We start from the raw sequence: 12,918 nt of genomic DNA on the forward strand, positions 1-12,918 counted from the left end.
CTTCCAACAGCCAGCCATTTCGCAAACCTTTTCTCATTTTGTCCTGTTTTAAATAACTACCAATTTTTGTTCCATGGGGGACACCAATTTCAAATTCCCTCTAAGTCTGGTAATAAGCCTATTCCCCTCTAAAATTCAATGGCCTACAGATAATGAATTCCCTCAACTGGCAGCCCTTAAAATCAAGTCTTTCAAAATTCATTAAAGGAATAGTTAAAATCTTAGTTTACAGGCACCAGCGTAGTAGAACTGTCTGTTTTCAATTTTGATAGCCTTTCATTCAGTATAACTACCTGATCAGGATATTAATATAAAATGAAATATTAAAAGGGATGCTGAAACTGGGGCTATGTTTAGCATTCACTGCAATATGCACTTCAAATCATTTGAAAGAGAAATGATAGCCACTTAGAAAAAAGGCAGCTTGCTTTTGCAGCTTCCATTAGGCCAGTTTTAGGTATTAAAATAAAATACCTGAAATCAACAGGCAGACAGCTGTTAGAAATTGCTCAAGGACATTAATGGGCCTACAGATGGAAGCATAGCTTTGAAGTCTAAAATGATCCTATCGCCAGGCAACAAATGGGTATTTGAACTCCAGAAAGTTCCCATATTCCCAAGCTGTGTAAGTTAGTTCAGTCAGCAGAAAATACCTTGTTTTCGCTAAAAGCTAGTGCTACCTTCAGGCTACTTGATTTGAGCTTTGAAGGCAGCTTACGTGCCTCTCCAACCTGTACGGGCACACTCCCCCTATCTATCCAAAATATACCAACTTCATCTTACTGAAGTCTCCCACCTGCACAACAGCGTGATTCGAGGTAATTCAGGCTACAGCATTCATGGCTAATTTATGCCTTGTCACATTTTTGCAGTTTCAGTGAGGGTCAAGTCAACAAACACTAGATTATATTCTACAGGTAACTTTAAGTCATAACTTTGCAGCTTCCACAAAACAGAACATTCAGTAGGCATAACATTTCAGTTTCAAATAAATTACACTTCCATAAACCAGTTTCTCAGACCATCCAAAAATATGACTGAACCAAGCAATGTAGTTTTCTGGGGTCAAGGAGACAGAGGTTCCAGTTAACAGGGACCAAGACCAACACTGATAATTTTATGCAAGTCATTCCAAATACTCCATCCTAAATCACAGAATCACCGAGTGGTTTGGGAGGGGACTGTTAAAAATCATCTTGTTGCACTCTCTGCCATGGGCAGGGACACCTTCCACTATCCCAGGCTGCTCAGAGCTCCATTCAACCTGGCCTGCAACAGCTCCAGGGATGGGGGAGCCACAACTTCTCTGGGCAACCTTTGCCAGGGCCTCACCTCCCACAGAGGCAAGAATCTCTTCCCTATACCCAACCCAGATCAACCCTCTCTCTCAGTTTTAAACTGTTGCACTTTTTTTGTCAGTAGAGACCCTGTTAAAAAGTCAAAGCATTTATTTTCACACAAGACTATGAAGAACTTTCATTCTTCCAATAATGTTACATTATTACCAAATTGTTCTCAGTAACTCCAACTGCAGGTTTTGCTGACTGCAAAAGCATTGCATTGGAGGCCTGGCTACAGCAAACAAGAAAAATAAACTGAATAGACATTTTTAATGAAACACTGACAAGGACACTCAGGGTACAGTTTCATAAGGAGTCAAACCAACACAACAGCTTCTTGCCACAGGAAGCCCACTTCTGCTTCCTTTCTTTCCTGTGGCACCACCACCTCAGCACCATTGTTAATGGTCTTCCACAAAAATTCAGCCAGGTTGGAGTAAAAACCGATCAATTTTGTGGGTTTTTTGCCAAGTTAATTCTTTTAAGCTAACAAGCTGCTCACACATGGTACTGATGTACTACAGGTGATGTCAGATGAGTTACAGGAGTGTGGAAAGAGAACTCTAGCCCTGGACTTCAGTTGAAGTGCTAGTGTTGACTGCATAGCTGCAAATGTGCTTTAAATTCAATCATTTTGGTAACAAAGCCAAATTAAGCAGCCTGACATGTTCTGAACCATTTGAGGGTCCAGCAGTGAGACACATTAGACCCCTAATGAGTACACCAAGTAGCTCCAGAGATTAAACAGGCAAGCTTGCATGGCCTCCACTGGTTGAAGAAGCACACTTGGTTTCTAAAACATGGAGCAGCAGTCACTGTGAGCTTTATAAAAAGACTTCAACCTTTCAGCAAGGCCAACATTGGGTGCTTCAGAAGCACACACAAGAAATTCAGAAAGACTGAACTAAAGGAGACAACCGCTTTGGCTTTCAAGATCCTGTTTCAAAGAGTAGCAATTGATGGTGTAATATCTGAACATTAAATTCAGTGCTGACAGATGTAGGCAATCAAGTAGCACAATCATTGCTGACCCACACACCAATTCTTATCCTTATCTGAGTATTTCCTGTTCTTTAGTTTCAAATTTGACACCTTTCAGTGCCACAGAATACTCCTTTGACTGTCAGCCTTAAAAAACGCAGACTTCAGAAAGGTCTCATTTACCACCAAGGTGGTAAATAGCGTCTTTCAGAGCCTATTGTTCCAGGCCCTCCAAACATTCTCAAAACTTTTATCCAATTTTTCAGCTTTATAATACTCCCTGTGATGAGGTACTCAATTTTGCAGTATTCTCTCCCTTAAGAATGATACGTAATTTTTTGTAGTCTGGTTTGGTTTTTTGTTTTTTTTTAAACAAAGATTTGCCTTTTGGCTTCAAATGCACATTGAGTGACTTAAGTCTTAGAGCGGGAAAGCATTTCAAAATTCCATACATTTCAGTTTTTCTCTGTATTTGAACTCTCATTATTTTGACATACTCAGAGGAAAATAATTTTTTTTTAAAAATCTCTTTTCACATTTACAAAACACCGTAGGCTCAGACCTAACTAATCAGAAGTTTCCAGATACCATACTTAATTTTATACAGTTGCCTTACAGATCTAGCTGCTCATCCATCTTCTGCAAAAGATGTCAAAAAGCACAAACTGATCTGCTACCTCCATGAAAATTAGCTGTAAGAAACCCCAAAACACCAAGGCACACATTTGAAGAGCCAGCCCTTTATAACAATGATTTTTGCAGATTAGCAGCTATTTAACAAAAACATAACATACACCACAGCTGCAGACAAGGAGTCTGGGAGGCTTAAACTAACTTCTTCCTTCTAGCTATTGTTTTGCCGTGTCAGGGATTTGCCAGGAGTTATCAATAAGAATTTCAGTAAGTTATTCCAGTAGTGGCCCTGTATCTTTCAACGGGTGAGCAGAGAGAATGTGACACAAGTAGGACAGGACTTCATTCAGCTTAATACTTCAGCCAGTTGTGATGAGTACTCACATGAGAGTATTTCAGACAGCTTAATTTATGAAAAAAAGGCACTCTGCACCAAGCCTAGAGAAGACAGTGCAAACTGCAAGGCATGACTGGACTGAATTACGAGCAATTCGGATAAATGCACATTTTGCAACAAAGAAGCAGCAATGGCGCACCCAGCCTAGTGCTCCAATGGCTCCAAGGGTGGCAAAAGGACATGCTACTCAAGGAAAGCACGTGAATCTGGCTGTTTTCTGTAGCCCACCCTCCTCATAATGCTTCAGCAATTTAAACTGTTACAACACAAAATTAAAGGCTACATTGCTACTTATTCCCATCAGCAGCAATTTATGGACTTTCTGTCCACAAACCCAACTAGAAACACCTTTTGAACATGCCTCCACAACCTCTTGTGGCAGACTGCACTAGTATTTAACTGTCCACCGTTAAAAGAACTGCTTTTAGTAATTTAATTTATTCCCTTCCTAGTTTAAGAAAGTCCCTCTTGTTCTACCACTGCACACCTTGCTGAAGAACCATTGATACTCATCTGGTCTGCAAGCTTCATGATTCTGTACACTTAAATCACGTCCCTCCCTCAAATAAGAGGGCTCTCAGCCTCTTGTCACAAAGAAACTATCTGAACACAGCTCACCCAGCTTGGGATGCTCCTCTGGACAGATGCCAAGCATGAAAACTTTACTTCTTCAATTAAATTACAAGTACTTGAAGACACTGCATAAGGACTAATCTAAGGACCATAGAAAAAAAAGTATCAGCCTAAGGTTATCTTTGCACTTATCCCTTTGGCCATATTAAAGTACAAAGACATTTACACCTCATGAAAAACTGGAGATAGAAGGCAGGGTGTGTATGTCTGCTGCCGAACATCTGTCAGGAGCTCAAACAAAAATATGGAGCCCTACACCTGTGCTGGGTTCTAACTGTACCCACCCAGAGAGTACCAGAAACACTTTGTTTATACTAACGGGTTTAGGAGCCACTGTTAAAGCTCATTTTTGATCAGCACATCCCATTTCTATTCATCAATTATACCTTCTACCTTCAAATGGATACAGTAACAGAAGTTTTGATCTCCTAAAGAACAATAATTGCATACATTGCCGCTGCTGACACTTGCCTCTTGCCAAAAATGCTCCTCTAGATTTTTGCCTGGTACACATTCTTTATCTGCTAAAAAAAAAAATAAAGTATGTTCTTCTCCGAAACACACACAGAAAACAATTTTTACCAATGCTGCAAAAAACATTTCCACATTGCTGAAACGGCCTCAGATTAAATACATGCTGAATATGTAATGTCCCCTCTTACTTAAAATGTTTTGTGATTCTCTTGTAGTTTACAGCCAACCGCCTCAAAAAGCTGCGTACTCACAGCCTTTGCTTTTAAAAGGAGCTCAGAGGTGCTTCCCCATCACTTACTCTTTGCACCATCTCCCTTTTGCTCTCCTTTACTGAGGCGCAATGGCATGGGCCAAATCTGATCTTTTTTTCCTTCCTCTGTACTATCTCCAATATCCACTACAATACACTGAGATTCAGGGACTCAGTGGGTAACCGTAGGGAGATTTTCAAGATCCCTTTCCAAGCTCAACTGTAGTTGAACTAGTAGTACCAAGTCAGCAGTGTGTTCCACAGCAGAAAACTTCCACTGCATCCCTTTCCATCCCAAGTCCATCTCTGGACTGTGTCTTCAAACTGCAGCTTTGGATACTCAGGGAGTACTCCCTGTTACCCAGAAAGGTACAAAACTTCCTTTAGATTGCTGGAACACAGAAAGCATGTGCTGTTACTCCCAACAGATTAAGAATGGAAAAGCTACAAATTGCCTAACTTTGGTGGTATTTGTTTCATCTCTGCCCCCGCAGCATATCTCTGCTCCCTGATGCACACATGTTTCTATAGTTGGTCAAACACTGTCATAGTTGGCAACTTCTAAAGTCAAAGTTTGAGTCATGTCTGCTATTATTCCATTCTACTGTGGTTCTCTGGAACGAGTATTAAATATTAAGCCCATGATCCCAGCAATAACTAAGCATAAAAGATGAAGAAAACCTTAAGGGCAGCACGCTAGCAGACTAAAGTCTTCAAGGGAAATTTTCCTTTCCTGAGTGTCTGGAACATACTATAAACACACTGGTGCTACCAAAAATATCAAGTGATTTCTGGCTAATTTATTCTAAAGCCTTATGCAACATATTTCATATCAGTCTGCTTATTCATCTTAAACTTGAAATAAAGAAATCTGATCTCTCCTGGTTTTACTAGAAGTATTCTGGCTTACAGAAATCTCATTTTTAAGAGCTCTTCTGGAATAAAGAGGACAGAAGTTAAGCTCCCAAGGAAAGAAGATCGAGGAAAATAATTTGTGGTATTTGAGAGAAAGTCTACAAGCTTATTTCCTCCCTATTTTAGTCCCATTTTTGAGATTTTTTTAAAGGCAATGATTTTTTCATTAATCCTGGAAGCTGGACAAGATTCTTTATCAATTTCACCAAGTGCACAACATGCACCTGCATTCAGTATGAACTTCAAACTAAAATCAAAAGTCAGTCTCTTCCATTTTAGACAACACACTCTAGCTTAAATCACTTGGTGGAACAGACAAGTCTTCTGCACCCACCACTCCTCCAAAAACTGCTTTTCAGGATTCCAAAAGGGCCAATTATTTCATTTCCTACAAATGAATAATGGATACCTGGTTTTGTGATACCTTTCTGGAAGAACAATCACCAAAAAAAAGCGATATGGTGCTCATTCTTACCTCCTCATACTCAGGTCAGAGTAGGACAGTATTCCCTTACTGGGGTTTGGGTGGTAGGGTTTGTTTTGGTTTTTTCTTTGAGGAAAGGGGAGATCAGCCCCTACTGAGTAATGTCCTCAGACTCATTTAGGTTTTCAGCCAATTAGCCAGTAAGGGGGGTGGCTCTGAGGAGTTCCCCTCCCAAGGAGCTCTGGCCAGCTCAGCTCAGAGACCAGAGCTCTGAGGGGCAAGACCAAGGTTCTGTTTTGACACAGGCTGATGAAGTTCAAGGCATGATGCTTGTGATCTTGGAGGGCAGGAGGAGCAAAGGGATTTCCTCCTCTGGGCCAGCTTTAGAGTGATAAATTGAAACATGCCTCTACAGAGACTCTATTTACACATTTTTAAGTTTACCATGCTCTAGTATTGCAATGCATCTTGAAACTCGACATAACTGTATTCATTGAAAACATAATTACTCACCTATTATGACAGTGTATTCTTTCCCTCTTGCTCACTCCACGAAGTTCATTTATGAATCAAATGAGAAAACTCAAATTTCTCATATACTAAATTAAATAAGCATGATCATGATCTTAAAAAAGCTTGGGAAGGTAGATTTTTCTTCAATTACTAACAGCTACCTCAAATTGCAGCCAAATGCAGTAATGAAAAGGTGTATTGCTATTAAAAAACTAGCACTCCATCTAACACATGAATTCACGGCACACAAAAATTGCCTGCAACAGGAGACACGAGAAGGAAGAGTTGTTAATTTTACTGACCTTTGATTAAACTACTGGAGGGACGAATGTATTTTAGCAACTCTCTTAGAATTGCAGAAGAGGAAAATTACCACAACTGCAGTTGGCCAATCCACCTGTCTCTACAAAGATGCAAAATTCTTCCACTTATTTAGTATTACGAAGAACATCAGAGTACTGCTTCTTAAAACTCAAAGGACATTAACAGCCCCAGAAAAGCAGTGAATAAGCACTCCAAACCACAGTACTTTAGCCCTTCTCACCTCATTAATTTTGACTAAAATTTTCTATGTGCAACAGGCAAGTGTCAGCTTCATTATTTTAGAAAATAAATACTCCTGGGCTAAATTTGACAGGAATATTCACAGAACTGCTATCAGTTACCTAGGTACCTGTTTCAGTTTATAGCTTAGCATTTAACAATTAGTTAACATGAGTTCGCTTTCAATACAGGCCTAGTGTTACTACAAACAAGCCATCCCCCCACCCCCTTGATAAGCAGGGTTCCACTGTGCCATGTATCTGATGTTAAACTCTTATGCTCCAGTGTTTTAAACCAAACTCAAGCCCCAGACTAAGCTGATGGGAGACCCAGAAGCTGCTCTCTTGCAGTCTCTGCTTTGTCTTAATTCGCACAGTAGCTGTCAAACACATAATCAGAGTAAAAAGTCATCTGGAATGAAGGCTTGCTGTTTGCATCGGAGCTTCTGTTACTGGAAGTGGAGAGGAATGTTTAGGAAGGTTTTCTGCAGTAGCCAATTTCTTCTAGCCCAGAGAGTATTGAGCACAGGGCTGCCCATACTCTCCATTCTATTACAAAAACCTAATCCCATCGCATGACCTGCAGCAATTCAGTTTAACAAATCAACAATTACAAATATTTTGGCAAAGTAAGCTTAGGTATTGTTTGCCTCTCGGCACAGTTCACAACCAGTTTATGGCTTTATGATAAAAGTCATTAAATCCAATCTGAAAAGCAGAATTTACAGCTCACTTAGCAAGTCAGGCCCATAAATGGATGCTTTCAATTACAGGGCATTTACATGCACAACCATTAAGGCAGCATTGAATACATTTGAAAACTCTGGAATACTTTTTATAATAATTAAAACTTTGCGTACTGTTCTTTATACAAACAAAACTTAGGAATTTGCTTCAGTCTCAAGCAGAGCTCAGATTCATTGTTACCCAGAACCTACTACAAAGCCTGTTCTCCCAGTACTTTTGTGGGAAAGGGATTAGAGAGATGGAAACAAGGTTTGTTTTTTAAAGTTGTTCTCAGTAGCAGGGAGGTTTTTTGAGCTCCAATAAACTCAATTATATCAACTGGTGCTCAAGACTTCTGAAAGATCAAGTGGAACAGGAAGATGGAGGAGGACCCAGGGACAGCCTTTCATTTGGAGATTTGCTGTGCAATTCCAGCATATTTGATTTTTTTGGTGAATGTAGCTGCTGGGTGGAAGAAAACAAGAGAACAGTTCAGAGACCAATTTTTTAACCTCATTTTTTTCAACTGTGCTGTTTCTTTTACCGTTAAACAGAACCTCAGGAAAGCCAATGAGTTCTTCTCCAAGACTCTATCACGCACGTCCAGCCTCTTCAATAAAGAAAACTGGATCTTCAAACACTTACACTCATTTTGGTGACTGTTGGTGTATCTGACCCACACAACTGCAGAACAACAATCAGCTGCCAGGTTACTCTTCTCAACACCCCAATATGATGTTCAATATGTGCTCAGACTCATCTTTAAGTAGAAGCCACCTTAAAAAAGACCCTCCCCTTCCCCTTCTTAAAGGCATTTGTAACTAATGTTATCTTTCATCATGATAGTGCTAAGCAAAGGGGGGAAGGGACTTCACAAACACCTCCTTTACTCACATTCTCATGCCCCTCGAATTCGCTGGAGCTTGTAAACATTAGAAATTTGAAAGCTGCGCCTCAGAACAAGCACACAAACAACCTGCTCACACGCCAACACCTTGACAAAGCACGAGAAAAGCTAAACAAGCAACCTCGCTCTGCTGGCCTCTCACCTCAACCAGAGGGTGTTTCTTCTCCAGCCTAGAGAACAGAGCAAGGACTAATCAGTCCCGCGCTACAGAGTCCAGCCCCCACAGAAATAATGTCATGAATCAGCCTGAAAGTACTGCTCTCCGGGCTAAGAGAGAACACTTCAGAAAAGACAATCCTGCTGTTACCTGCGGTCTCCTAACACGCTGTTATTATAAACCTCTTGCTACCCATGGAATCTAACTCGTTTATGCCTGTGGACTGTGATAGCATGAGCTCCACACACAATACACAGAGGTTGCAGTTTTTCGGGGATACTTGTTTTGGTAAGCCCAGTAAGTAAAATTTTCCCTAATGTTATCCTGCTCGCAAAGCATTTGAAAAAAGCACAACACACATGTTGGGTTCTTTTCAGTCAGAAACTGTGATGGACAACCAAAAAGACAAGACCAGCCTGCAGCCTGAATCCCAGCTGTTCAACAGCTCTCCACAATCATCACAAGAGCTCTTCACTCATTCACACACTTTTTTGCCTTCTTTTATTTCCGCAGAGTGAAGACTAAAAGACCACGCTGTATTGCACTTCTCTTCCCCTCGACTCTCCACAAAATGAAAAAAAACCAAACTACAAACAGGAACTCCACAACTCTACAGCAACAACACCAACTACTTGCCCTTATCACGACACAACTTGCCCCGTGCACTTATCGAGACAGATGAGACACCAACCAGGTTATGTTTGTTTACAAACAACACCCAGGGATGGAGGGAGCAGCCACAGCTTCTCTGGGCAACCTGTTTCAGTGCCTCACCACCGTCACAGGGAGGAATTTCTCCCCAGTATCCCACCTAACCGTGCCCTCTGACAACACACAGGTTGCTGCAGCATTAAAGGCGTGAATAAAACCAGTAATCTCAAGTCCTATCTCAGGCGGGCTGTGTGTATTTTACACCCGCGGCTCTGCAGACAAGGAGAGGGGACAGACAAAAGGCTAAGGAGAAGCCTCGCAATCCCAAACGCAAACTCCTAGCTCCAAACACAACTCCTCACCCCACATTGCTCCTAACTTTCTCCTCCAGAACTCCACGGAGTTTGGCACACCTAACCCTGACTGCACGTCCAGGAGGCACATGGGGGTGTCCTGTGCAGGGCTAAGAGCTGGACGCGATGATCCTCGCGGGTCCCTTCCAGTTCGAAATATTCTGCAGACCCCTGCAAGGAGAACACACCGGGAACGGAGAGAAGGAGCGGGGGAGAGAAGAAGGAGCAGCACAACTTCTTTATTCCCCCCTCCCCTCACCCACACATACACACGGGCGGCACAGCGCGGCCCTCCCACCCCAGCCCGGGGGTTATGCCGGCGGGAGCGGGGTAACCCAGCTCGGGTCCCAACACAACAAAAGGGACGAGGGCGTAGGGAGGTGCCCCCGGCCCCGCCAGGACCAGGCCCGGACGGTTCCCCACGGCCCGCGCAGCGCCAGCGGAGCGACCCTGCCCGTGGAGCAGGGACCCGGACCCGGCACCCACTAGCACCTACCGGGAGCCACCAGGATCCGCCAAGAGCCACCGCTCCTTCCTCTCCTTCTTCCTCCTCTCCCCTTCCTTCTCCTCCTCCGTCTCCCCGAGTGCTGTGCGGCCGCCGCCTCTTCCCTCAGCGTTACCTCCTCTGAGGGCCCGCCCCCCACGCCGCCCCGCCCCCGCCGCTGGGCGGAGAAGTCGCCCATTGGCCTCGCTTATCCTCTCTTTAAGGAGCCGGGCGGCAATTGGTCCAAGTCTTTGATTGGCAGTTAAAATCACCAATGGAATGCCCGCAGCGTAAAAAAAAAGAGATAAGGGAAGGGGCGTGGAAGAAACAGGCGTGAGGGGAAGGGAGGCTGGTCGAGGTCGCGGCACTCATTGGTTGGATGGGCTGCCAATCACAGCCCCGCGCGCTCGCTGCGGGAGGTTGATCGGGGAGCATCGGAGGTTTGGGTGAGCTGCAGCAGCGCAACCGCAGTGCGGCGCCCCGGAGCCGTATCCTTCCGCGGCGGGCACGGTGCGAGCCGGGAAAAAGTGCATCGATTCCCGGCAGGAACTGCCGCTGGACACCGCCTGGGGCCTGCCCGGGTGGGCAATGGCACCTGGCTTATACCAGCAGTAGTGTGACACCATGACCAGGGCAGCGATCGCCCCCGTTTGCCGGCACTGCTGAGGCACCTCCAGTGCTGGGGACAGCTCTGGGTCCCTCAGGACAAGAGAGACATGGAGGGGCTGGAGCATGTCCAGGGAAGGGAACGGAGCTGGGAAGGGGCTGGAGCCCCAGGAGCGGCTGAGGGAGCTGGGAAAGGGGCTCAGGCTGGAGCAAAGGAGGCTCAGGGGGGACCTTGTGGCTCTGCACAAGTCCCTGACAGGAGGAGGCAGCCGGGGGGGTCGGGCTCTGCTCCCAGGGAACAGGGACAGGATGAGAGGGAACAGCCTCAGGTGAAGTTGAGGTTGGAGATAATGAGGAAAATTCCGCCGTAGAAAGGGTTGTCCATCCCTGGCACAGCTGCCCAGGGCACTGGTGGCATCCCCATCCCTGGAAGGGTTTAAAGCCACGTGTGGCACTTGAGGACATGGGCTAGTGGTGGCCTTGGCAGTGCCGGTGTCACAGTTGGACTCGCTGGTCTTGGAAAGCTTTTCCACCTTAAACGATTCTGTGGTTCTAAATAGATTCAAACTGCCCAAAGCTCCATCTCCCGCAATGGCACAACATTCCAGGCCAGGGGTCCCGAGGTGTGAGACGGACATGAGGCAGCCCTGGAGCCTTCCCAACCTCCCTCTGCTGCCTGCACCCACGCCGGGCTGCCCCCCAAACTCAGTAAGTCTTAACACAGCAGTTTCCCCTCACATGTTGTTTTTTTTTCTTTTAGCTGCTGCCTTCAGTAGACTCTGCAAAGCTTTAACCACCCATCCTGTGGTGATGGTGAAAGGTTACCAAATACCTGTGCCTAAGCAGGGGCCTAGGGTTACCACAAAGGAATCAGAGCCTGTTGCCTGCCAGTGCATGTCTGGGCACCCGTCAGTCTGTGAAACCCATGGCTGTTCTGTGTGCAGAGACCCTTGCAGTGATGCCCAGCAGGTTCCCTGGGGCTGTTCAACCCAGCGAAGAGAAGTTTGCATGGCGACCTCACAGCACCTTCTAGTATCCAAAAGGGCCCACAAGGAAGCCAGAGAGGGACTCTCTGTCAGGAACTGCAGTGACAGAACAAAGGGGAATGGGTAGAAATTGAAAGAGGGGAAATTTAGGGTAGATATTAGAGAGAAATTGTTTGCTGTGAGGATGGTGAGGCACTGGGACGGGATGCCCAAGGAGGCTGTGGATGTCCCAAACCTGGAAGTGCTCAAAGCCAGGTTGGATGGGGCTTGGGACAACCTGGTCTCTAGTGGAATGTGTCCCTGCCCATGGCAGTGGGGGTCAGGACTAGATGAACTTTAAGGTCACTTCCAACCCCTTAACATTCTATGATTCTGTGAGTGGGAAGCCACAAGGTGGGAGTTTAATGGGTTTTTTTGGGGGTGAGAAGGTTTGCTGTAAGTCTGTTGGAGATCCTCTGGTTTATTGCTTTTCCCTTTTTGATACTTTTCCTTATTATATATCTCCACTTCAAGCCTCTTCCTGTACACCTGAGGTCACATCTCCCTAACATAGCAGTTGTCTCCCCATAGTCATGCTCATCTTCTAGACTGGAAGGGTTTCTGCACTGAGTGATGTAGGTGTTATGATTCAGTGTCTTGGGCACAGGTCCCATCTCAACAGGGCTGGTATTCCCGGGAGCCAGGTGAGACACCTCACAGTATTTAGCCCTTCTACAGAATGGTACATGTGGACTCACAAAAATCCACCTCTTGCCTCTTTTGTGTTTGGATCTTTCCAGCTTGAAGCAGAAATGTGGCTTAATTTTTTTGTAGCATTTTCACCCAGTTGCAAACGTTTGAGATTCAAGCTGGTCGTGAAATTAACAGCGAAGTGAAATGGAGAAGATCCCCTGCTGCAGACAAAGCAGAGCATCTGAGAGATTGCCATCATGTTTTTGAAAGATAA

At 44.7% G+C, this 12,918-nt stretch overlaps 1 protein-coding gene across 5 annotated transcripts in view; it reads right to left on the reverse strand.

The window, feature by feature from the left end:
• The window catches only part of SMAD2 (SMAD family member 2), a 50,451-nt gene extending 39,924 nt beyond the window's left edge, over positions 1-10,527 (reverse strand). For 2 of the 5 annotated variants that reach the window (XM_039567198.1, XM_039567196.1), the window contains exon 1: positions 10,393-10,527. The gene's annotated coding sequence lies outside the window, so the exon portion shown is untranslated. Of the gene's footprint in view, positions 1-9,956; positions 10,024-10,392 lie in introns of those variants that run through there. The other 3 variants (XM_039567199.1, XM_039567197.1, XM_019292005.2) reach the window with 3 other exon arrangements.
• Between the last annotated feature and the right edge of the window lie 2,391 nt (positions 10,528-12,918).

The sequence above is a fragment of the Corvus cornix genome, chromosome Z (assembly GCF_000738735.6).
Source record: "Corvus cornix cornix isolate S_Up_H32 chromosome Z, ASM73873v5, whole genome shotgun sequence".
Taxonomy (NCBI): domain Eukaryota; kingdom Metazoa; phylum Chordata; class Aves; order Passeriformes; family Corvidae; genus Corvus; species Corvus cornix.